Genomic DNA, 26,353 nt, shown 5'->3' with positions numbered 1-26,353 from the left:
TTTTAAATGTTCAAAAGAGGTTTAGAGTAATTATGTTAAAGGTCATTTTAGGAAACAAATTTCTGTGATTCTACATATAAATCTGTTTACAAAAACACATTGAGGCATATAAGTTTATACTGTATTCTAATATTTATTTGAAATTTTAATTTTAAAGATGAAATATTTTATATTTTACAGTACCTAATGTAAAAAACATAACATATTATAATTTTATAACAGATTAAATATATAATTTTATTATAATTATATATTAATAAAGATTAAATAATATAATTTTATATAAAAGATGAAATAGAAAGTAGAAATCATTTCCTTTCAATTTAAACCAGGAAGATACTTTCAAAATTCTTAATAGTGCATCAAAGAACATGAGAGATTGGTGAATAGTACAAATGTGACATCCTTCTTTTTCTCTTCATTCTTTTCCTTGTTGTTGTTGAGATTGTGTCTCACTTTGTAGCTCTGGCTACAAACTCATGATACACCCTTATTAGCCTCCCAAGTTCTGGGATTGCAGAAATGTACTACCATGCTCAGCCTTTCTTCTTACTACCTCCCCCACCCAGAAAATCAGATCAGGCATGTTTTCAGGAATGAAGGGTTATTTACTCTCTGACACATTTCAGCTTCCTCAAAACACAGAGAGATGCCTGTTTCAGTTTTCTGTTCCATAAAATCAGAAGAAATGGATGACCAGATAGATATAAAAATATCAGAACATGAGCAAAAATCCTTGCAACAATACTATCTTGATTAGAATAGGTCACCTTTAACATAATTTTCCCAAAATAATGCATAATGTAGAGGACTAGGAAGGAAACTATAGTTTTCATAGCTCTTACATGGGCCTCTCTGCTTGAATTCTTAGAATACATGCCTTGTAGCTTCATCTGCCTGGTGTGTCTCAATAAGGAAAAGATTAAAAGCAGAAAGGAGGTCAGTGACATCACAAAAAACATGATAAGGATCATGTTAGGGAGAATATGGTAAGTCAAATAATCATATAGATTCATCATAATATTGAATGTCAAATTTTTTTCCATTGTTACCCATTCTTGCATCAAATTATTAGTTAATTTTTCCACAAATATGAGAAATATGCAGAAAGAGAGCATTGCCACCAGTACAATTATAAGAAGCACTTTGTGAAGCCTCCATTTCATCCAAATGAAAAAGGGATTAGAGAAGCTGGCTATCTTGAAGAAATAGAAGGCACTGAGGCAGGTGGTGCATACCGAACAGAAATAGTTGGATCCTGTCCAGAGAATGATAAAACTCATAATTAGAGTCTTAGAGAAAAATAAGTTCTTGTGGAATGTCTTGAAAGCAATAACTATCATTGTTGACCACAGGAAACATAGCTTAGATATCGCCAAGCAGGTGAGAATGAAATCAATCAGGGAGATCTTCCTATTCCTAATCCAGTAAATGTTGTTTAAAACCACAATGAATCCATTTCCAAAATTCCCCATTATGAATTCTACAGCATAAACCATCTTAAACAAAGTCCCCTGTATGCTTGTCATTTTTGTTCATCAGAAGTCTCTATCTTCAATTCTCAGTTAAATGGTGGATTCTAGCTGTCCTGGTAGAGATTGATGGATCCAAAGTTGAAATAGCCAATGAATGTCTGCTTTCTCTTTATTGATGGGCACTGGTAGAGTGTGGAAAGGCCTGATGGTATGCTCCCAAATGAGGCCTCAATTAAATTACAAAATCTACATCTATTTTATGTAAGAATATCAATTACTGATTTTCAAGGCAGATATTATATTACCTGTTGCTATGGCACTGATATATTTTACATATAAATCTTTGCATTGGAATTTGAGTTCCCAGTTTCTAACATGCAAAATTGAGATACTATTTTTTTGTATAATTTCTCATCTTTTTTATTAAAATTTATTCATTTTGGTGAATTAATTCATTTTCTCTACCCTCAGAGAAGTTGAAGAAAAGAATTAAAAGGAGGTTTTTGCTGATCAATTTGATGCAACTTATGAGAAAAATAAGGTGCCAAGGGTGATTCCTATGATATATTTGGTTCTGGAAGAAAGAAGTTGCCTTTTATTGATATGAAAATAACCATAACAGAAGCAGTATTGAGAGGGGGCCTTGGGTCAGAATGTGTCAGTTAAAGATGTCACATTTGACTTGTACATTCCACATCCACCTATAGATGTTGAGTTGGCATCTATTCATATAAATCTGAGTTTAAAGATAAGGTCATAAATGCATGTGGCAGTGCATAGAGAATTTTATAGTATGAATTCACAATGGAATGTTATTCAGCCATAAAATGAATGAAATTATGTCCTTTGCAGGAAAATGAATGTTAAATGAGACATCAGACTCACAGAAATAAGCACTGCATTTTCTCCTACATGCAGAATGTAGAGCCAAAGATGGCATGAATATAAAGGGGTTTATACATATACTTACCATTTTATTTGAGTTTTACTTCGAAGTATTTACCCAAGATTAAAATTATATATCCAGAAAAGACACATACATGAGGATTGATACCAGTTTTATGCTCAATGGCCAATAATTTGTTCAACAATAAGTAAGAAATTTTTTTCTTAAATGTGGCGTACCTAATAGAATTCAAGAGTACTCCCAGGAATATCACTCAGAAACAAAGCATTGATTTATATAGCAAAATAAATGATACTTAAAAGCATTATGCAATGTTCAAGAAGCCTTACATATAACAGAACATACTCCATGATCAAATATATGTGAAACTGCAGTAGATAACAAAGCAGATAACTATCTAGCTGAGTGAAAGGAATTAAAATATGTTGGGGAGGAAAGACTATGGATAGCATTGTTGCTGTGGTCCCACAAGTATATACATCATGTGAAATGTACACAGTTTTTGCATTTTATTATATGTAACTTATATCTTACTAATGTTTGTTTAATATACATGAAATATTGCATGCCTGCACACATATGTACAGTATAACTATTAAAAGAGGAAGGACATTTTAATGTGGTGGTTATTCATATCAAATGTTTTAATTCTCTAAAGTTCTCATTCTAGCATTACTAGCAAAAGTCAGGTATCCAAACTTCCTTATCTCTGTTCCACATAACTTTTCAGTTGTCTTCAATTTGCCAGTTAAATAGAGGTAGTAAAGTAATTACCTTGAATATCTATCCCCATTGAGTGATTTTTAATTTAAGGACCATAGTAAGAAAAAGGTTCGGAGTTCAAAATTAACATCTAAGTTTGCTATGGTAGATACTTTCAAATTATAAAGCAATCAGCAAGTATTTCCTCAAATTTATTTTAACTTCTCAATAATATGGAAATACACATCATAAATATGCAATGTTCTTAGGGAAGATGCTATTATAGATGTTCACCTGAAAAATTTACAAAGATTTTCATACTGGAAAATCTGAAAGGAAGAATAAAATACTTTTGTAATTCTGATAGATTAATTTTTATCTACACTACACAGTAGTCCCTGGTCATTTTTATTTCTATTTCTCTCTTTACTTGTGGTTCTTGGAATTGAACTTAAGGACTTCTGCATGCTAGGCAAGTGCTCTACCCACTCTGTTAAACACCAGTCATGATGTTATATGGCTTGAATGTCTTATAAATTCCCAGAATTAGAATAAAAGAGGCTTGAAGGACAGATTAGTCTAGTAGTCAGGCAAACCAGGTGAACCAGTTTGTTCTGATGCAACTTAGAAAGCCATGATATGAAAAGGAACGGAAAGTAAGTAGCATACAGGAAGAGGAAGGAGATCATGATTTTTAAGGCATGTATGTGAGCCTTCGTACTAGGGTCTCTGTGACCTTCGGAAGTGAGCTGCATTCTCTGGAGATATTTCCACAGGGAGAAGATTAGGAGGAGACCAGGGCCACAGTGAATGGAATTAGGGAGAACAGAGTCACATTGAATGTGAGCAGCAATGAAAGCATTGCAAAGTCACTCATTTCTGAATTCCAAGTTGTGTTTCTTTCCAGTTAATGCAGTCCATCTTCAATATGCATGTTTGCTTCTATCAGATTTAAAAGCAAGAAATTAAGCTTCCCATTAGCACTATTACAGTCACTTTCTTTACTCTACACTTCAGATAGAGAAAAGCAATTTTGGAGAAAGTGGCTATTTTGAGCAAATAAAAGATGCTGAGGATGGTAGCAAGCCAGAGACTGAAGTGAGTGGTAAAAATGAGTATTGGACAGTTTCAAACCAACTTACTACTATTTCCCAGATCAGACCAATCCTGGAAGTGGACAAGATCACGAGAATTTGATCAACTGAAAAGAGCTTCCTTTGGGTGACCCAGTCAATGACATTTATTACCACTACCAATCCATTGTTCAAGTTCCCCAATATGAACTGTGTGATTACTATAACAGAGAAGATGCTGTGCAGGCCACTCTTCATGTTCAGACAGAAAACTCAAATTCTAATGTAGCTGATTTGCTGATCTAAAATACAATGCATATTCTCAAAGGTACAGCCAAGTTCTTCTTTCGCCTCCTTCTGCATCTTCTTTAATTTTGGCCTGATATGAAGTTCATAATTTCTAAGCATTGATAGTTAATCTTCACAAAGATGTCCCTGTGAAATATTCATTTTTTTCCAAACTCTTTGCCAAACTTAAGCTCAGATATTTGTTCCCACACCACTGGCTTAAATATTTAATAGATGCTTAGAAAGCAATGCAAAACTCACATTTGCTAACATGCAAATAAAGACATATTCTCTTTCACTGTTTTGTACATTTTGCTTGGTCTCAGATGCAGAAAATTTGGTTCTATCAAAAAATCAAATTCATCATATATTAGCTAAAGGAAGCTTTTGGTGTCTCATAAAATTGTCACTGAGATCTTACAAAGCATGCAGTCATGTCTGATTTCTCAAGAGTCTTCAGTTTCCTGTGGAGTTGCAACCCTGTTTTAAGCATTTTGAGAATGCAGATAAACTGATGCACAGGGACTCAGACTTCCTCAGCCTCTGCCTCTCCTCTACTCAGTAGTACTTACCACCCTGCACCAAGAGCATCACATGGTTTCATACTATATTCACTTACCCCCACATTTCTTTTCCAAACATAAAAATATACAAGAGATAAATTTTTAAATATCAGTAATAGCTAACAAACTATATTGTGTCATAAATTTCAAAATTGGAAGCCAAGCAAAGAAAGACATATTCATTGTGAAAAGCTAATTTTTCTCACTATACCAGTTTCTGCCAAACAATGCAGAGGAAAGAAAGTAAGTCAGCTAAATTCTGAAATTGTTGAGACTCAAAAAAGATAATTAATTTGACATTAATATAAATAAACCACTATTTTATGTATTTATATTATAATATATAGGTAGTTTTCAGGACTATGAAAAAATCCAATTTTTAAGTTAATGAATGAATAATTAATTATAACTTTGCTGAATGATTATATGTCACAAAATATATCATCTTTCATAATTCACACTTTTCCATTACAACTCAAAGTAGTTATGGTGTTGCCTATGTCAGTTTAGAACAGAAAGCATTTCATTAACAGTTTGTTGACTTTATATTTGTAATTTATCGGTATTTAGATACATGATATGTGGACTTCCATATGAACTCTTGACACAGAACTAAAGAAATCCTTTATAACGTTTTTTCTCTTTAGGAACAGAAAGGATAAACATCCTGTGAATGCACAGGTGTGTGAACCCTTCTCAGAGCTTGTTGAACTTAAAATCTGCATCTGAGGGACTGGATAGTTCTTGCATATGAGAAAATGCCATAGTCCATTTGCTGATCAAAAATACCATGTTGCCTTCTTGTGCTCCTTCTTCAATTGTTGCACTGAAGTCAAGTCAGCAATTTCTAAGATTTGAGAGTTAATCTGCAAATAGATGTTCTTATGAATTTTTTAATTCAATTTTTGTGATAAGTATAAGCTATTTATATTCTAATATGATCGGAAATGTTTTGATAATTAAGCCATGTAAAACTCATATTCATAACATGTAAATAAAGATAAATTCTATTTTACTATTTTGTATATTTAGCTTTCTCTCAATGTAACAAATACTTAAACTGCTTTTTCTGAGTAGCACTGACTCCTTTCCTGGGTCCATGAATTAACGAAAAACAGAAGAAAAACTTAACATCTCTGTCTCCATTTTGCATCTGTGGAGATGCAAGGTGACTGAGCCATCTTCTCTGCAGTCACCTTGGAATGTAGAAAGGACAGATTGATACCATCTTTACAATGAGTGGCAGAGGAAACTGCCTTCAAAAAAACAACAGCAGTCTCCTCAGGACAGGCCACCTGCCAGTGAACCTTACCTTGCTCAGATTGCTTCCCTCAAGTAATGACAGCAATAACATTTCTGAACCCCTCCCCAACCAAGACTGAGGTAATAATCAACCAAGCCAAACCTGTGAAGTGGCCATATAACTAAGCATACTTCTTACCACCTGACATTTATTTTTTTTCTATTTAAACCAAAAGTACATACCTGTACAGAAGATAGGCTGAATGCTTACTCCCAGTGTGTGTCCCATGCCACGTAACAAACCTTTCTGTGCTTCTGTGTTCTCTTCACCTTACTCAGAGTATAGGGGTGAATATCCTGACCTGGATATCCCCCTGGAGAGGGGGACTGGGCCTAAGACTCTGGTTTCTTCATTCTTCATTTTTTAATATTCTTCTTGACATTTGATTCATGATTTATTTGAGCAATAATTTATTAATTTCATCAGCAAATTCACACCAGCAAGTATGCTTTGGTTCATAATTTTAAATGCATTATCTTTGGTTAATTTCTTCTCTCACATTTACTCTTTATTTTGTCTTTGAGTAAATTTATTACTATTTTCCTAATTTTCTAAGATGAAGAGTTTGAACATTAATTCTCATACTTGCTTCTTTTTTAACGTATTTATTCCAAAACTTTACATTTTCCCCAAGAATCATTAGCCATTTGTCATTGGGATTTAAGTATTTCATTTAACCATTTGTCATTAGAATTTAAGTATTTCATTTACTTAAGTTTAAATATTTGACAATTTTCATTGTGGTTTTTCTTTAACAGATGGACTATTTTTAAAATACATGTTTAAGTTTCCATCTGTACCGGGTACTTAGAAACTGCTGTTGCTAAAAAAATCCTCACTTGGGACAATAAGGCAAGTAAAAATGGATTAAAAGCCTGACATTCCTGCCTTCATTTTGCATCTGTCTCCTTTGTCTCAAAACTTTGGGTCAGACTCCTACTGAACTCTGCATGTAGACATGTTAACCATTCAAAGAGTCTTCTAAAAATCAGCTATACCTAACCTATCCCATCCCCTGTCAATGCTGAATACACAAAGATAAGTGTAACTTAGGTGTCTTACTATTACAATGCCATTTTCCAGATCTCTGAAACAGTATTTGAAGGTCTCTAGACACTGTTGTAAACCTGCAGTCACCTTGTATTCCAGGAACAGCATAGTGTGCAGATAGATCACCCCATGATGAGACCACCCTTGAAGACAACACAGGTCCCCTGCTGCTCCTGCCTAATAAACCACGATCCCTAACTCCCAATGCGAGCCAACCTATTACCAATCAGCATGTTCACCCATATCCCTTGCACTTCCCTATAATAATCCTATAATTTCACTGTTCAGGGCCCAGAATTTTGAGTATGAGCTCATCTGGGACCACTGGTATAAAATAAAGTCTGAGTTCTCCTACTTCTATGAGTGTCACTTGGTTTCTCATCAGACAATATTTCCACAGCATTTCTGGAAGCCCCAGAGAGATTCCCACCATTCTGGCTCCTTGACCACCAGCCAGCAGCTGGGCTGCACCACAGTAGGGAGGGACTTCAGACTTTACGAGCTGATGCACCACCTGATGGTATTCCAGGTCCTCCTTTGTCCCAGAGTTCCAACTCTCTGAGTAGTCTTACCCTGACTGGACTCCAAAGAGAAGTGAACAAACTCACCTGGAAGGGATTTACTAATAAAGTTCAGAACCCAAATCACCTTCACCAAGGGAGGGACCATAAGCCTTATGGTGAGAGAACCAAATGCCCTCATCATGGCAGTAACTATGCCTACAGAAGGCGAATGGCAGCTCCATCACCAGGGAATAGGGAATCCAATGAAACCCAACTGCCTGCTGGAAGTTTCCTGATGTCTGGTCTGAAAAAGGGTCCCCTGGCTGGGCTCTCAACCATGCACCCATAATAGTAGATCTCAAACCTGGGGGTCTCCCTGTTAGACAGAGGAAATATCCAGTGCCACCGGAAGCTTGCCTGGGAATTCAGGCCCACCTACAATGGCTGAAGGATGCAGGGATATTGATAAAATGCCAATCACCATGGAACACCCCACTGTTACCCATCAAGAAGGCAGGAAAAAACAATTACCAGCCTGTCCAGGACCTACGGGCAGTCAACAACACTGTTATCACGTTGCACCTGGTAGTTCCTAACCCTTACACTCTCCTGAGCTTTCTACCACCAAAAGCAAGCTGGTTCACCTGTCTGGACCTAAAGGAAAGTGTCTTCTGTCTCCACTTGGCCCCCGTTAGACAGCTTCTATTCACCTTTGAATAGGAAGACCCCCATACTGGAAGAAAGACACAAATGACCTGGACCAGCTCACCTCAAGGATTCAAAAACTCACCCACTTTGTTCTGGGAAGCCCTAGAAACAGATTTATTGATTTTACCAGAAAAAAACCCAAGTTGTACCTTGCTTCAATACATGGATGATTTGTTCCTGGCAAGCCGCAATCAAGGGAAATGCTGGGAGGGGATGAAGCCATTGTTAGCCCAACTCTCTGAGGCAGGGTACAAAGTTTCCTGAAAAAAGGCCCAAGTTTGACAGCAAGAGGACTAATACCTCAGGTTCATCATTTCAGAAGGACTACATGCCCTAGGTCCAGAGAGGAAACAGGTCATCTGCTCCATTCCACAGCCAAAGACCAAAAGGGAGATCCAAGAAGTCTTGGGTGCATCAGGATTCTGTCACATCTGGATACCCAGGTATTCAAGCCTGGCCAAACTGCTTAATGAGGCCACAGCAGGCTCCCGAAAGAACCCTCTAAACTGGGGACCAAATCAAGAAATGGCCTTCCAGGAGAAAAAGAGACTGTTAACCAGTGCCCCAATGCTAGGGCTTCCAGATTTAATGAGACCATTCAATCTCTTCATCTATGAGAAAAATCACAGAGCTCTGGAGGTCCTCACCCAAATGGTGGGCCTTTTGTTGCGCCTGGACTCAGTGGCCTCAGGGGGGCCTCCATGTCTTGGGCCTTGGCTGGCACAGTAACCCTAATCAGGGAGGCCAACAAGCTCACCCTGGGACAGGACATTAATATTAAGATAACCCATTCAGTCATGGCCCTAATGAATGGGCAGGAACATAAATGGCTGACCAGTTCCTGAATGGTCCATTACCAAGGACTACTATGTGAGACTCCTTAAGTCAGACATGAAACTGTATGAATTTTAAATCCTGCCAGCAGTGTAAGGGTCCCAGATCATGAATGGAGGAGGTAAAGGATGAAGTGTACTCCAGCAGGCCAGACCTAATAGACGCCTCTCCCTCTAGAATCCAGAGCTCGAACTCTTTACAGACGGAAGTAGTTTTATCCAGGGAGGACAACAAAAGGCCGGGTTTGCAGTCACCACTGCTATTGACATAATACAGTCTGAAGCCTTACCACCACAAGGATGGTCCGAACAACCAGTTGAACTTTAGGTGCTGATCCAGGCATTGTGATATGCAAAGGGAAAGTAGCCTACCACCACAAGGATGGTCCGAACAACCAGTTGAACTTTAGGTGCTGATCCAGGCATTGTGATATGCAAAGGGAAAGTGGGTGAACATATACACTGATTCAAAGTATGCCTTTGCCACCCTACATGTGCATGGAGCAATATAGAAAAAAAGAGGACTGTTGACAGCAGGGGGAAAAGAGATTAAAAACAAAGAAAGAAATCTTCCAACTGCTGGGAGATGTCTCAGGTGGCTATCACCCATAGTAGAAGCCACCAAAGGGGCACAGACAACATCAGCAGAAGAAACTGCCTGGTTGACCAGGCAGCAAAGAGGGCAATAGAAGAGCTAAGTTCCTCTGGAGAGCCAGAGGAAACCACCAAACTTCTGCTAGCTCCAGAGCTACCTCCCACCCGGAATTACATCAAGGAGGAAGAACAATGGACAAAAGATGAAAAAGGAATAAAAGAAAAAGGGGGCTGGTAGAAGTTGCCTGACCAGAGACTCTTTGTCCCCAGTGCTATAGCAGCCCCTCTGGTAAAGTAACAACATGAGCCTACACACTTGGGGAAAATGGCACTGGAAAAATACAGTACTGGAGAAACACAATTTCATTCCCAAGCTCCCTACCCTGTGTGCTCAAATAATTGCTAGGTGCATTACATCCACACAAAACAATGCAAGTCAAGGACCTAAGGCAAGCCCTGGGATACAATCAACAGGCATCATTACTTTTGAGGACCTAGAAGTGGACTTCACAGAGGTCAAGCCCTGCCAAGGATACCAGTACCTCCTGGTCCTTGTCTGCACTTACTCAGGGTGGGTTGAGGCTTACCCACCACCACACATAGAAAAGGCACGAGAGATACAAAAGGCCCTCTTGAGAGAAATTATCCACAGATATAGGCTTCCCTTTTCTATCAGATCAGACAACAGACCAGCCTTCTTGGTGGAGATAGTCCAGGGCTTGGCTAAAATTTTGAGAATAAAATGGAAACTCCACAGAGCATACAGGCCTCAGAATTCAGGGAAAGTAGAGCACATGAATCAGACCCTCAAAATTACGTTAGCCAAACTCTGCCAAGAAACACAGTCCCCCTGAATAGACATGCGGTCATCGGCCCTGCTCAGGGCACACTGTACCCCTAGACCCTCCGGCTACTCACCCTTTGAGATTCTCTATGGCAGTTCCCCACCCATAATAAACAGGCTCAGAGGGGACCTAAGGCAAATTGGAAATCTAGACAAGTCCCAACATCTCCAGGCCTTAGGAAAAACCCTACACCACATCTCCCAGGAAGTCTTAGAAAGGACCTCAATTCCCATGGGTAACTGGGCCCATCCCCACTAACCCAGGGATATGATATGAGTAAATGATTGGAAAAAAGAACCACTCCAACCCAGTTGGACAGGTTCCCATCTAGTAATATGAGCAACCTCTGTGGCTGTTAAAATTACAGGTATTACTCCCTGGATTCATCACTCCTGGATAAAGAAGGCAGCAGATCATCTCCTCCCCCCAGACCCTAATGACTGGCAGGCTGTTTGTGATCAAACTAACCCCTCAAATTAAGGTTCCAGGAGATGTCACAGCAGCACAGCACCACCCGAGAGCTCCAGTCCTGCTCCAGCAACCTCCCAGAAGCTGGTTGGTCAATGCATGGTGGAAGCCTGATGATTTGCCCACCAGGACATAAATTCCCCTTTCTGCCACCCTTACCCCAACCTGCTGATTAGCATTGTTGCAACACTGTTCATATTAGGACTGGCTGGCACTGCTCCCCAGAATTGGAATTTAGGCCAAAGTGTACTGCAGGCCTCCTGTTATCTCCTCATAGTAGGAAGTCTTATTGCTGTTTGGTGCTATCTTAACCCAGACCCCACTCTCAGGCATGAGGTCTCTTAAGTGTTTTGGCTTCCTGACTCTTACATTTTGAGGTTGTCCCATCTAGAGGATAGGATAACTGCTCAGCTTGCATAAAACCTCTCTGCTTCCAGGGAAAACTGTGGTATGCCTTCACCTGTTACCAATACCTGTCACCCACATGCAGCACATCAATTTCTGAATGTACCAGAGGGAGGACAATTTACTGTAAAGGAAAACCAACAGGCCTGACAGGGTCCTACAGGAACAAAGCCACGAGAGGACAGATGATTTGCTGGAAGAAAGATGGGGACCCCTTAAAGGCATGGAACAACAAAATGACAAGGGGAGGAAATAAAACTCATTATGTCTGGGTACCCTTCCCAATCACCCTGTCCCCATGTCATTCTACAAAGGGAAAATCTGCAGATACAGAGAGGCCTTCCAAAGGAAGTTACCTAGATGGCTATGAGTCTACAAAATACATTGATCTGCCACCACCATGACCCCCATTAAGGCTTCCTTCCAGGACAGGGAACCTTACTTGGAACCACGACAGGACAGGCTATTAAATGCAACTCACTGCCTCCTTAATCTTATGAACCCACAATTGGCAGGTGATTCTTGGGTCTACCTGTGCTCAGGTCCCCTTCATTATGTAGCAGCCATGGTGAACCCCCTTAGCCAGAGCATGCATGATGCTACTCCCAACTCTACCAGCACAAAATTCAAAGTAAGCAATATACAGCTGTCTCAGAGGGCCCCTAATTGTATCTACAACTCAGGAGGAAACTATACAGTGGGGGACTGGCTGTTAGCCAATGTGCCCAAATTCAAAACTATACAGCCACCACCATTAGATGTACAGAAGACAGACCATGGTGCAGCAGCCTAGGAACCCTCTTTGTTTGCAGAACCCTTGCTTATCAGTGCTTACCATCTAACTGGAAGGGCATTTGCACATTAGCATTCCTCACCCCCCAGATAAAGATAGTGCCTAACAATCAGACCCTCCCAATACCTTTGACAGCTGACACATGGACAAAGACAGCTATCCAATTTATACCTTTACTAATTGAATTAGGGGTAATGGCTGGAATAGGAACAGGCATAGGAGGGACTGCCTCATCAGCCTCCTATTATAATCAATTATCTGCAGACCTAACAAATGATATAGAACAAGTGGCTAGGTCCATAGTGGCCATGCAAGACCAACTGGACTCCTTAGCATCAGTGGTCTTCCAAAATCATAGAGGGTTGGACTTACTGCTGGAAAGGGGGGACTCTGTCTCTTTTTAAATGAAAAAGGTTGCTTTTATGTGAATCAGTTGGGAATAGTCAGACACATGGCCCAGCAATTACAGGACCAAATCACAAGTAGAAAACAAGAATTAGTAAATTCCTGAAACAGATGGAGAGACATCTGGAATTGGGCCTCATGGCTTCTCCCCAAAAATGGTCCTATTTTCATGCTCCTATTGGCCCTTTTATTTGTCCCTTGCATTCTCAATGCCATGACTCACTTCATTAGCTCACAGATGGAAGCAATAAAGTTATAGCTCCTGGTGATCCAATATAGACCCTTGGGCCAAGAGGAACCTGATAAAATCATGGGAACCTAGGGATGATGCTTGTCTACAAGTAGGAAAAGCATCGAAAGGGAGGAATGAATAGGAAAATTACCCTAAAAGCAGGTTACAAGGACACTAGAAACTGCTAGTTAAGCCATGGTTCCAGGGCCAAGATAAAAAGTGCCAAGTGGAGATAACCACACATTCCAGCCTTTCTTTGTCTCTTTCTGTAAACAGACATCTAGACACAGGTCCCACACTGCTCTCACCTAACAAACTCTGATCCCTAACCCCCAGTGTGAGCCCACCTCTTAGACACCAGCATGTTCACTCATAACCCAATCTCTTGCACTTCCCTATAAGAATCCATAATTTCACTGCTCAGGGCCCAGAATTTTGAGTGTGGGCTCATCAGGGCCCACTGGCATAAAATAAAGTCTGAGTTCTCCTACTTCTATGAGTGTCACTCGGTTTTTCATTGGACAATATTTCCATAACACCATGTCATCTGAGTTTAGACAAAAAATCTCTTAAATAGCATAAAGGTCATAAAAACAAAAGTAGGACTATACACTGATATTCCATTTTTGTAGGATTATAAGAAATACATTTTAGTATTATCTTCCCCCTTGAAATATAGATTGTCATGTGACATTGGTCAATAAAATATTGTGAAATTTGCATATTTCTATGAGTACAAGTCACTGCAGGGCTCTTATCATCTGGATGTAACATTTTAACAAGGGTATAAAAAAAGAATCTGTCAGTGGATCCCTGTGTTATCACTCTTTTTTTCAGCACATGACATATAATGGAAAAAAAAAAACAAGAAAACAAACACTTGTTTCCTGTATGATTGTCTTGTTAGGGGAAATGAGTTTATAATGATTGGCCTCTTGAAGGAGGGAGGCTATCAAAACAAAATTCTAAACACGTCACAATTCATCATCAATGATTTGGCATACAGAATGAGATGATGCAAAACATTTGAATCTATTACCTATGACTATTTGGAAAATAGATCACATAATTGAGAATACTCTAACTAATTGCAACTGAGTAATATCAAAGGTGAATGTAGCAACTTATTTTTTAATTGATATCAGAAAATGATTGGTTTTTTCTGAGAAGAAACAAAAGTCTGAAAACAGGGAGTCCTGCAAGTCTGCAAGTAGCAAATGCTTCTCAACACTAAATAGTATTTGAGTATCAAAGACTGGTGAAAACTCATCCTTCAGGCTAAGATTAAATATTTTTTCAAACTTATTTCAAATATTTTTTAAAACTTCTGATTAGATTAAAATTGTAGATGAAGACTCAACTAAAAATTATTACATCCAATAAAGTAACTCAAAGCACATAGGTTAAATATCTGGTTTTCCTGGTAAGTCTCATATGCTCAGTATATTTGCTATTAAGTTCAGAAAGAAAGGCACAAGATTGACAAAGCAATGAAATACAACAAAAACTGGAATGATGATTGGGAAAGAACTCTGAGTCACCTACCTATAAATGAAGCTAAAAATAATCAATGAAAAACACTGAGTATTTGAATGAATTATATTTCTGAAGAACTACAAGACTATGTAATATTTATTAAAATAACTTGAGACCAATCCTGACTAATTCCTGTGCAAGCAGAGCCAATGAGGCTGTACAAGTACAAATGGAACTTGAGCTACTTCTTATAAATGTCTACATTAAGAAAAAAGTGAACTTACGATCAACCAATCAGAAGCAGACACAAAACTTGGCTTTTCAAAAGGGCAGACCAAATGAGGCAACTCTGTTGTAACCAACAAAATGTCTTATTGGCTACACTCTGTGCTATACTTCTTAGCTGTATTCTGTGTCTGACTTAGGCAGTCTTCCCTTCTGTTCACGCAGAGGAAATCCTATACCACTTCTGGTCTGAGCTGCCTAACTTATGAATGACTGCTTACCCAAATAAACCATAAAATTTTATAGGGCCTCCGAGTTTACTTTTTAAAAACAGCTGAGCAAAAACCCTATTTTAGACGTATATTTTCACATGTTAGAAAGACAGCTTAGAGACCAAAGAAAATATGAGAGAGTCTTAAAGATTATGTTTTTTTCTAGGTCAGAAGATACATCGTTATTTATATTGTACTGTGTTTACTCTCCACCATGTCATCTTCATATGTCTCTGGCCTTAAGAGGACCTGCACCCTTAGGGGACCTAGGAAAATGAATGTAGCAATCACATAAGCTCTCACATTACTTATGCAAGGTGTTAATAGATGGAAAGAATCATCAACAAGAAAAGAAAAAGGCAAATGAGTGAGAAATATAACAAAAAGATGAAGAGACCAAAAATATGTAAATGTATCAGGGAAACTCTCGTTTTTCCAAGTTAACAGTGATATGAAGATGTGAAAGAGAGACGCTATAGAAATGGAGTAGTATCTCCACCAAGAAATAAGTTCAGGAGGTAAGCTGAGAAGAATAAGAGTGCTGGCAGAGATAGTCTGTTCTTTTCTCACTCACAGCAGTAATGAGTCCCACATGAAAATGTCCTCCTCTGAACTTGACTTCGTTCAGAGAGAAAAATCCCAGATTCTATAATAATTTATCATTTTAATTAAGGTATTAATATAATTAAGTAATTAACATCTAATATTTGTTTTAATAGTTTTCTGTTAACATTTCATCTGACTCTATTTTGAAAGATCATTTCTCTTTTTATTTTTTGGCAGCACTGGGGTTTGAACTCAGGCCTAACAACTTGCTAGGCAGTTGCTCTTACCTCTTAAGCCATTCCACAAAAGATCACTTCTTTTGTAGAATAGGGCCATGTTAGCCTTTTTTTTTTTAATTTTTATTTTATTCCTATGTGCATATAATGTTTGGGTCATTTCTCCCCCCTTACCCCGTCCCCTCTCTTACCCCCCTCCCTGCTTCCTCCCTTAATCCCCCTTACCCCTCGCTACCAGGTAGAGAGTATTTTGTCCTTATATCTAATTTTGTTGAAGAGAGAGTATAAGCAATAATAGGAAGGACCAAGGGTTTTTGCTAGTTGAGATAAGGATAGCTATACAGGGAGTTGACTCACATTGCTTTCCTGTACATGTGTGTTACCTTCTAAGTTAATTCTTCTTGAGCTAACCTTTTCTCTAGTTCCTGGTCACCTTCTCCTATTGGCCTCAGTTGCTTTAAAGTATCTGCTTTAGTTTCTCTGCGTTGAGGGCAACAAATGCTATCTAATTTTTTGGGTGTCTTACCTACCCTCATACCTTCCTCGTGTGCTCTCGCTTTATCATGTGATCAAAGTCCAATCCCCTTGTTGTGTTTGCCCTTGATCTAATGTCTGCATATAAGGGAAAACATACAATTTTTGGTCTTTTGGGCCAGGCTAACCTCACTTGGAATGATGTTCTCCAATTCTATCCATTTAACTGTGAATGATAGCATTTCATTCTTCTTCATAGCTGCACAAAATTCCATTGTGGATAAATACATTTTCTTTAATCCATTCGTCAGTAGTAGGGCATCTTGGCTGTTTCCATAACTTGGCTATTGTGAATAGTGCTGCAACAGAAACAAAGACAAAACCACTTGATCATCTCAATAGATGCAAGAAAAAGCCTTTGATAAGATCCCACACCATTTCATGATAAAAGCTCTAAGAAAACTAGGAATAGAAGGAAAGTACCTCAACATTATAAAAGCTATATATGACAACCCTACAGCCCACATTATACATAATGGTGAAAAGCTGAAACCATTCCTTCTAAAATCAGGAACTAGACAAGGATGCCCACTATCTCCACTCCTATTCAACATAGTACTGGAATTCCTAGCCAAAGCAATTAGGCAAGAAGAAGGAATAAAAGGAATACAAATAGGTAAAGAAACTGTCATGTTAGTATTAATGAAATCATACTGTCAATTTTCAGTGATTCACCCAGCAATTTCCATTCTAGCAAATGTTTATTGCTTTCATAAGAGACACAGATGCTCATTTCCCATATGCAAAAGGGTAGCCAAACAAGGATGTTGTGTTGATAGAAGCTGCAAATATGACAGCTTTCCTTTTACTGTTTTCTTTTTTTGGTCCACACTAAGATGCAACTTACTAATGTATTACAGTCTCCAATTAAGAAACTAGCAGTTGATTGCAGAATGGAACTGGAAGATTCATGAATTTAGAGATGGTAACCCAGCGTCATCATCATAACCAATAGCTTCACTTACTAATTTTTAAACTACCTTGTAGCAGGAGTTAACTTGAAAGTGGTAGTTTAGAGAAAATCAGACCCCTCATTCCATTAGTCATAAGCATTTTATAGTATTTAATTTTTAGCTATCACAGGGGTACTGCACTTACATGCAGTAAAAGTATTGGTAAGCTATAAGAGGAAAATAAGAGCCATGAATACTTCTTCCATGACTGGCCATTTCAAGGTATCTATTGTATCACAATAAAGCTTAAAGCATGATCGTGTGTAGGAACACACACCAACCCCCACAAATACACTATAAAACACTGAAACCGCATCTACTTTGATCTTTTAAGTAGCTTTCCTGTTGAAGGGATGGTTTGTCTGGTCAAAGAAGTTTGGAAACACCATTTGCTATATCTTTCTATTAAGTGTTAGCAAGATACATTAGCATGTTCAGGAACTCAGAGAGGTTCTGAAACATAGAACACACTTAACTTGATGAACCTACCATTTTCCAAACACATTTTTGAAGAGGAGAACTATTTCCATGAAACCTTTAGGACCACCTTGATAATATTTGTATGATATGGCATGTGCCCATTTATTATTTAGTTATTTATACAAAATAGTTTGGGTGTTTTAAATATTTCATATCATAAACTCTATGATGAGATTTCTAATCATCTGTGAAATGAAGTTAGAGAAATTGGTCAAGTCCTAGAAATGCATCAAAATCTTCATAAATGTTTTAAATTTCTGTTAATATTTACAAACATCCCTATAAAATGGACACAAGGACATAAGTTCTCACAGTAGTAAATGAAAGAGACTTTTCATAATGGCACACAGGCTAACAGTCTGTAACAGTAACAACAGGAAAAGGTGGACAATTTGAAATACAAACCAAAGCATTCATTATTCATTTTAGAGTAGCCTTGAATTTAATTTTGATTAAATATGATGATAAATTTTATATAAATGAGTAAAGCATATACATATATAAAATTATGATTTTCATTCATGGTTATGTACATCACCAGCCTTTTTGTGAGAAGTCATTGGTATTAAGTCTTTTTCTATCATATACATTGAAAATACCTTTTAAAGTCTATTGTTCACATTTGATTGTATTTATATCCCTGAGGCCCTCAGAAAATACCATAATAATATTATGTAATCTGCCCATTATTAATGCAGTCTGCTTTAACATCATATTTAAGCTGGTCTTCTCATCTTTCAAGATTATAAAATTATGATATTTCCTGTCTTTGATTATGCTTGTGTTTCTCACATTGGACATTATCCACTTGATATTTATCTTGGAGAAATACATGTTCTGTTGATTTGTTGAATTTCACATTATGATCTTCTTAAGTCTAAGTTATTGAAGTTTTAATTTTTCTCCAGAGGTTTAAGGTGGCACATCTGTCACACACACTATAGTTGTGCATAAAATGGTACAGTGTGCTACACTATCTTCTCTCTTTTTCCACTGGAGCTCCACCTACCCTCCTTCATGATGCTGTCCTATGTTACTTCTTAAAGGGGAGAACCAGAGGGCAGGGAAGGTGAGCACATAGGTATATGTAACTACTGGCTAGTTGGACACTGGTAAAGGATGGACCAGTTGCATTGTTTTAATCAAAAATGTTAACTGCTCAATCATCTCTATGTCTTGTGTTTCCCTAAAGTAAAAGCAGAGAAGTCTTGCTTTGATTTTTCAAGAGTTTTAAAGGATTGATTGTAACTTTGAAATGATGATACATTTAATGTAGTTTTCATTTAAGTTGGAAATGTACTTTTGTCCCCATATTAAATGCAAGTCTTGATAGCATTACTTGAATTTTCTCTTCACTGGTTTGTAATGGCACATAAGAGGGTGCCCAGGGGATGGGAGCCTGGCCTGATGACATTATTATGATCCACTGCTCTATTTATTACATAAATCAATTTCTATTTCTATGTTTTGGTATTTCTGAAGCAAAACTTCATTATTTTAATTGTTCAAATAAAAAATATTAACAAATCTTGATATTTGCCATAATACCCCTTATCTATTCTTTTCCAAGAATTGTCTGAGCTATTTTTGATTCTTTAATTTTCCATATATAATTTAGAATCATATTGTCAACTTTGCAAGAAATACCTTTGGGATTCTGGTTATAAATTGCATTAAACATTTGAATTAATCTGGGCATAATCTAAGGTATAGAATATTCAGTATTACATATCTCTGTTCAGATCTTTTATGCCCTTCACCAAAGTATTATAAATACATGATATTTAAAATGTCAAAAATAATTTAATGAAACTTAGCCATAATTGATTTAGGATACTTTTACCAATGTGAAAGGGATTATTTTCAAATGACTTCCTCCAATTGACTACTGGCAAATAAGTACTTTGGAACTATATACATTGATATTCTATCTCTGAAAGTTGTCAAATTTTATTAAAGTTTTCTTTTCTTTTTTTAAAATTTTTACTTTATTCATATGTGCATACAATGTTTGGGTCATTTCTCCCCCCTTCCCCCACCCTCTCCCTTATCCCCCCTCCCCCCATATCCTATGCTACCAGGCAGAAACTATTCTGCCCTTATCTCTAATTTTGTTGAAGAGAGAGTATAAGCAATAATAGGAAGGACCAAGGGTTTTTGCTAGTTGAGATAAGGATAGCTATACAGGGAGTTGACTCACATTGATTTACTGTGCATGTGTGTTACCTTCTAAATTAATTCTTCACAAACTAACCTTTTCTCTAGTTCCTGGTCACCTTCTCCTGTTGGTCTCAGTTGTTTTAAAGTATCTGCTTTAGTTTCTCTGCATTGAGGGCAACAAATGCTATCTAAATTTTGGATGTCTTACCTATCCTCATACCTTCCTTGTGTGCTCTTGCTTTATCATGTGGTCAAAGTCCAACCCCCTTGTTATGTTTGCCCTTGATCTAATGTCCGCATATGAGGGAGAACATACGATTTTTGGTCTTTTGAGCCAGGCTAATCTCACTCAGAATGATGTTCTCCAATTCCATCCATTTACCTGTGAATGATAACATTTCATTCTTCTTCATGGCTGCATAAAATTCCATTGTATATGAATACCACATTTTCTTATCCATTCATCAGTAGTAGAGCATCTTGGCCTTTCCCATAAATTGGCTATTGTGAATAGTGCTGCAATAAACATGGGTGTGCAGGTGCCTCTGGAGTAACCTGTGTCACATTCCTTTGGGTATATTCCCAAGAGTGGTATTGCTGGATCAAATGGTAGATCAATGTTTAGCTTTTTAAGTAGCCTCCAAATTTTTTTTTCCTGAGTGGTTGTACTAGTTTACATTACACCAGCACTGTAAGAGGGTTCCTTTTTCCTCGTATCCTTGCCAACACCTGTTGTTAGTGGTGTTGCTAATGATGGCTATTCTAACAGGGGTGAGGTGGAATCTTAGTGTGGTTTTAATTTGCATTTCCTTTGCTACTAGGGATGATGAGCATTTTTTCATGTGTTTTATGGCCATCTGAATTTCTTCTTTTGAGAAAGTTCTGTTTAGTTCACTTGCCCATTTCTTTATTGGTTCATTAATTTTGGGAGAATTTAGTCTTTCGAGTTCCCTATATATTCTGGTTATCAGTCCTCTGTCTAAAGTGTAGCTAGCAAATATTTTCTCTCACTCTGTGGGTGGTCTCTTCAGTTTAGAGACCATTTCTTTTGTCAAGCAAAAGCTTTTTATGAAGTCCCATTTATCTATGCTATCTCTTAGTTGCTGAGCTGCTGGGGTTCCATTGAAAAAGTCCTTGCCTATACCTATTAGTTCTGGAGTATATCCTACTCTTTCCTGTACCAACTTTAGAGTTTGGCGTCTAATATTAAGATCCTTGATCCATTTTGAGTTAATATTGGTAAATGGTGATAAACATAGATCTAGTTTCAGTTTATTGCAGACTGCTAACCAGTTTTCCCAGCAGTTTTTTGTTGAAGAGGCTGTCTTTTCTCCATTGTATATTTTTAGCACCTTTGTCAAAGACAAGTTGGTTATAGTTTTGTGGCTTCATATCTGGGTCCTCTATTCTGTTCCACTGGTCTTCATGTCTGTTTTTGTGCTAGTACCATGCTGTTTTTATTGTTATTGCTTTGTAATATAGTTTGAAGTTGGGTATTGTGATACCTCCAGTGTTGTTCTTTTTACTGAGTATTGCCTTGACTATTCATGGCCTCTTGTGTCTCCATATAAATTTAATGGTAGATTTTAGAATGTCTTTAATGAATGTCATTGGGATTTTGATGGGAATTGCATTAAACATGTAAATTACTTTTGGGAGTATAGTCATTTTTACTATGTTGATTCTACCAATCCATGAGCATGGGATCTCTCCATTAAAACTCCATTAAAAGTTTTTCTATTAATTCTTTTGGGTTATCTAGTTAGTCATATTTGCTATTGGTATATAATAAAAATATTTTCTCACCCAAATAGCTGTATAACATTAATATTGTTTTCATATTATATGGGTAAAATTATCTGGTGAAATAGTAACCAAACAAGTTTTTTTGTCTTAGTTATATTAAATGGAAATACTTTGCATTGCACTATCAACCATAATAGTTCTTTATTATAGTCCTTTTCAAGTTGTTGCAAACTACATTCATACAAACTTGAATTGGGTATTTATCTTCTTTAGAAGCTATACTTTGTCATTTTGCAGTATCCATTAAAATGATCTACTTTCTTTTTTTTTAATTTTTATTTTATTCATGTGTGCATACAATGTTTGGGTCATTTCTCTCCCCTTCCCCCAATCCCTTCCTTACCTCCCCTGCCCCCTCCCTCTCCGCCTCTACCCCTCACTACCCAGCAGAAACAATTTTGCCCTTATCTCTAATTTTGTTGAATAGAGAATATAAGCAATAATAGGAAGGAACAAGGGTTTTTTGCTAGTTTAGATAAGGATAGCTATACAGGAAGTTGACTCACATTGATTTCCTGTGCATGTGTGTTACCTTCTAAGTTAATTCTTCTTGAACTAACCTTTTCTCTATTTCCTGGTCCCCTTCTCCTATTGGCCTCAGTTGCTTTAAAGTATCTACTTTCTAGTTTCAAATTATCTTCATGTTCTTGGAAAATTATTCTCATTTACAGTATATCTTAAAACTATATTGTGAAATAATTTTTGTCACTTTTTAAAAGCTTTTTGCACCTATGCTTATTATGTGCTCTGTTAATTACCTCTCCTATACTGCTTTGCTTATTTTCAGTTAAAATTCTTCACTTATTAAAATAAATAGTCATGGAAATTTTACAGTTTGCCATGGTAGTTTAAGAATATGCTTTACTTTTAAACCTCAAAGCTTCCCCATAAATCCACTGAGGCTTGATTTCTTGCATATATTTTGATATTGTATTCAAGATATTCAAATTTTTGATCTATTAATGTTTTCTACTACTAAATAAGTTTCCAATGTGGCTATTTCAGTTGAGATTTTCAATTTTTATAGCAAGTATATTTGAATATTAACTACAGAAACTTCTACACTATCTGTTAATTTAAATTTTTAATAGTTTTATTATATTCTTGAATTAGCATCCATTGATAGTTGGAGAGGATTTCCTTGTGATAATTCCAAAGATGCACACAGAGGACTTTGAACAAGTTCATTCCTTCCATTACATTCCCAGTCCCTCAATTCTCCCCTCTTTTTCTAACAGTGTTTGGCGGGTTTCATCATGCTGCCTTCATGTACATATATATATGTGTATATATAATGTATTATACTTCAGGCTTCTTCACCCCTCAGTGTCCTTTCCTTTCTCCCTTCCCACTGAACTCTCCTTTTCGCATTCATATCCCATTATCATCATCCTCCTCCTCATCATCATCAATTAATATTATCTTTTTGAATTTGCTGATTGTCAAAGATGTTCTATATGAGTTGTTTTTGGTGAGACAGAGATTTGAACTCAAGGTCTTATGCTTTCTAGGCAGGTGCTCTACCACTTCAACCAGTCTATTAGCGCCTTTAAAGATTTTCATTCTTTCCAGTCTCTATTATAGTTCAGCTTTCTATCTATTTCATTTCTACTCTGAATTTTATCTTTTTTGATATCCTAAAGTATAATTACTATTGCTTCATTTAAATGAGCTATAACTTCTTCCTGTTTCATTTCCCAACCATGTGACTTGAGGAAGTTAGCTAACCTTGCTGTTACTCAGAATCCAGCTGAAGATGTTCAACCCAAGACTGGTAGTTGAGGTTGTCAGTGAGAAGCTCCATGGGAGCCTCCCATCAAGTGACTTCTTGGCCTCTTCTTGTGGTGTGGTCTTCCTAAGTGTGACGTCTGGGTCTCAAGAGTAAATGCTTCAAAGACAGGAAGTGAATGCTGCCAGTATTGCTAAGAATGGGCCTAGAAACTAGCACATCAGGTTTACCATCTTCTGTCAATCAAAACAGGTGACCTGCCCAGATTCAAAGAGAGGGGAAGTAAATTCCCCTTTTTTTTATTTTTTATTTTATTGTTTTTACATTTACTCACATATGTATACATTGTTTGGGCCACCTCCCACACCTCAACCCCACCCCCCACCCTTGTGTCTTATTCCTACACAGATGTGAGGTATTTTGTTAATATTCACTATCTAGCCTTCTTTTTTTCTTTCCCTACTCCTTTGGTCTCTAACAGAACATTTTTAGAAACATGTTTTGTTTATATTTATATGCATGTATAATAATGCTTGTATTTGCATTTTATCAATCTTCCACATATGTGACCTTTATCTTTCTGAACCTGGCTAACATCACTTGAGATGATGTACTCCAGGAACTAATTTATCAAAAGCAAAATTTAATGTCTCAATTCCTCTGTTTTCTTCTAATCAGGATATATTTCTTCCCATATATTGTATTTGGTCTTTCCACATACATTAAAATATTCTACCAACTTATGATTATACAAAGATTCCAAAATTTGAAGTTTTTCTTGTAGGACAATTATATGCAAGTAACACAAATTGGGGGAAATGGCAAAAATAATAATGGAACTTATAGAAGACAATGGATGAATATAAACCAACAGCAGTAGAATTTCAAAGACATTTTCCTTTGGCAGATGACAGACAAATATAAAACCAGTGCCTGGAATTCTATAAATCAAAAATTTAATATTATGAATATATTACACATATGTGTAAATTTGTAACTTAAAGCAAGAAACATGTTTTCTTACTAGAATTTATTAAATACAAAGTAACTCATAACTCTAGAAAACAAATAATGAATTTTCTAGCTCATAGAAAATAATAAAAAATTGAAATCAAATATAAAATAGCCCACTTACACTATTGAAATACTTATAATAAAAACTGATTAAACAGAACAGTTAAATTTATTAACAATTTTGAAAAGAATGAGGTACAGGATGCAAAACTGATATGATTGAACAAATAATCAGGGAAATTTTTAGAAATTGAGTGATTTTATGGTGCAACATGGACATTGACAAAAAACGAAGTATGAATTAAAATTAAATAATTAGAAAAGAAGACAAAATAAAACTGGGATAACAGAAATAAGAGTTAAAAATTAGTAAGTCAAATTAAATTGAGAATAAATGATTCATAAACTCAACTAACAGCAATAACTTTTAAAATAGTAATAAAATTGCCAATAATGTTAAAATATCAGAAAAAAAGAAACAATCATTGACAAAGTCTAAGAGAAGTTTTAAAAACTGAGGAATTTCTTTCTACATTCTGAAGAATAAACTGGCAAAGAGGAAAATAGTCAATTTCCATCAACACAATACACAAAATGACTTATGAAGTACACATTAAACTGTGTACAAATAAGCAAATTCTTATGAAATTTAACAGGCAATGCATTTGGTTATGGAGAGCATCAACACTGACTACCTCAAGTAGCAACCAGTTCTTAATATGATAATCCACATACCATATTGAAAAGAAATACTCCAAAATATTTAATAAAATGAAATAATGTTTATATAATTCCTCTAACAAAAGAATAACCAATAAATGTTGTGATAACAATACATGAAAGATTTTCAAACAATTCCAATTATATTTGTTAAATTATAGCCAACAGACTTTAATTCATAAAGGTCAATGATAATTCAATATGTTTTAATAAGTCATAACAGAAAATATATGCAGTCATTTCAAAAGATGCCATTGTTTCTTTGTTAATATTTAACATATTTTTAAATTAATTCTCATAGGAGCCTTCTGAACACATTTAAAATTCTGTATTTTGAAGCTAATGAAACTTATGTTTACATGCAACACAATGGAGAAATCTCTAATGAAAAAGAACAGAATAAGTTTTTCCAAAGTCCTGCGTATGACATTTTGTTCTCGCTTTTGTTGTTTGTTTTTGGTTTTTTTCAGAAAGTTTCTCAGACTGGCCTGGAACTCAGATCCTCCTGCCTCCTCCTCACTATGGTGGGATTGCAGAAATGTGAACTCATGCTGGCTACTCAGTTGTGGATGCTTAGTGGAAAGTGAATGTTCTTATTTAGCATTAGACAAACAAGCACACAAAGGAGATGGAGTAAAATTGTAACTGCATGTAGATGCTTCTGTCCTGAAAGTTAAAAACACTTGACTAAAGAAAAAAGAAAGGAAAAATTATAAGTAACATAAAATTTAATGCAATATCTAATTATTAATTGTATTTTAAGAAATCTTTACGTAGACAATACCAGACAGCAAACATCGTAAGTGACCATTTATAAAAAAACCAAAGGCATATTTTTCTGTTTGTTATTTGTTTTGCATACTTTTGTGATAGCATCTGAATCTTTTAATTATGATTTATTTCTACTTCCCATTATAAGACCAGCTGCTTTTCTTGTGATGTGTTCCCCTAGTATTGTCTGCAACATGAGCGTTCACAGCTCTGGCTGCTGAAAAACTTGAATTCATGAAATATAAGTAAAATTTAAAAGCCAAGTCTGAAAAATGTGCAATATG

At 36.5% G+C, this 26,353-nt stretch overlaps 1 protein-coding gene and 1 pseudogene across 1 annotated transcript in view; both read right to left on the bottom strand.

Annotated features, from left to right (window-relative positions):
- Positions 1-3,577: 3,577 nt before the first annotated feature.
- On the bottom strand, positions 3,578-4,415 carry LOC109674398 (taste receptor type 2 member 13-like; annotated as a pseudogene).
- Positions 4,416-25,554: 21,139 nt separating this feature from the next.
- Positions 25,555-26,353, bottom strand: part of LOC109674396 (taste receptor type 2 member 13-like) — a 49,958-nt gene continuing 49,159 nt past the window's right edge. The window contains exon 6 of the transcript XR_012448842.1: positions 25,555-25,985. The gene's annotated coding sequence lies outside the window, so the exon portion shown is untranslated. The remainder of the gene's footprint in view (positions 25,986-26,353) is intronic.

This window comes from Castor canadensis, chromosome 6, assembly GCF_047511655.1.
Source record: "Castor canadensis chromosome 6, mCasCan1.hap1v2, whole genome shotgun sequence".
Taxonomy (NCBI): Eukaryota; Metazoa; Chordata; class Mammalia; order Rodentia; family Castoridae; genus Castor; species Castor canadensis.
Note: the sequence above shows the minus strand (reverse complement) of the source record. Positions and strands in the feature narration are given on the sequence as shown.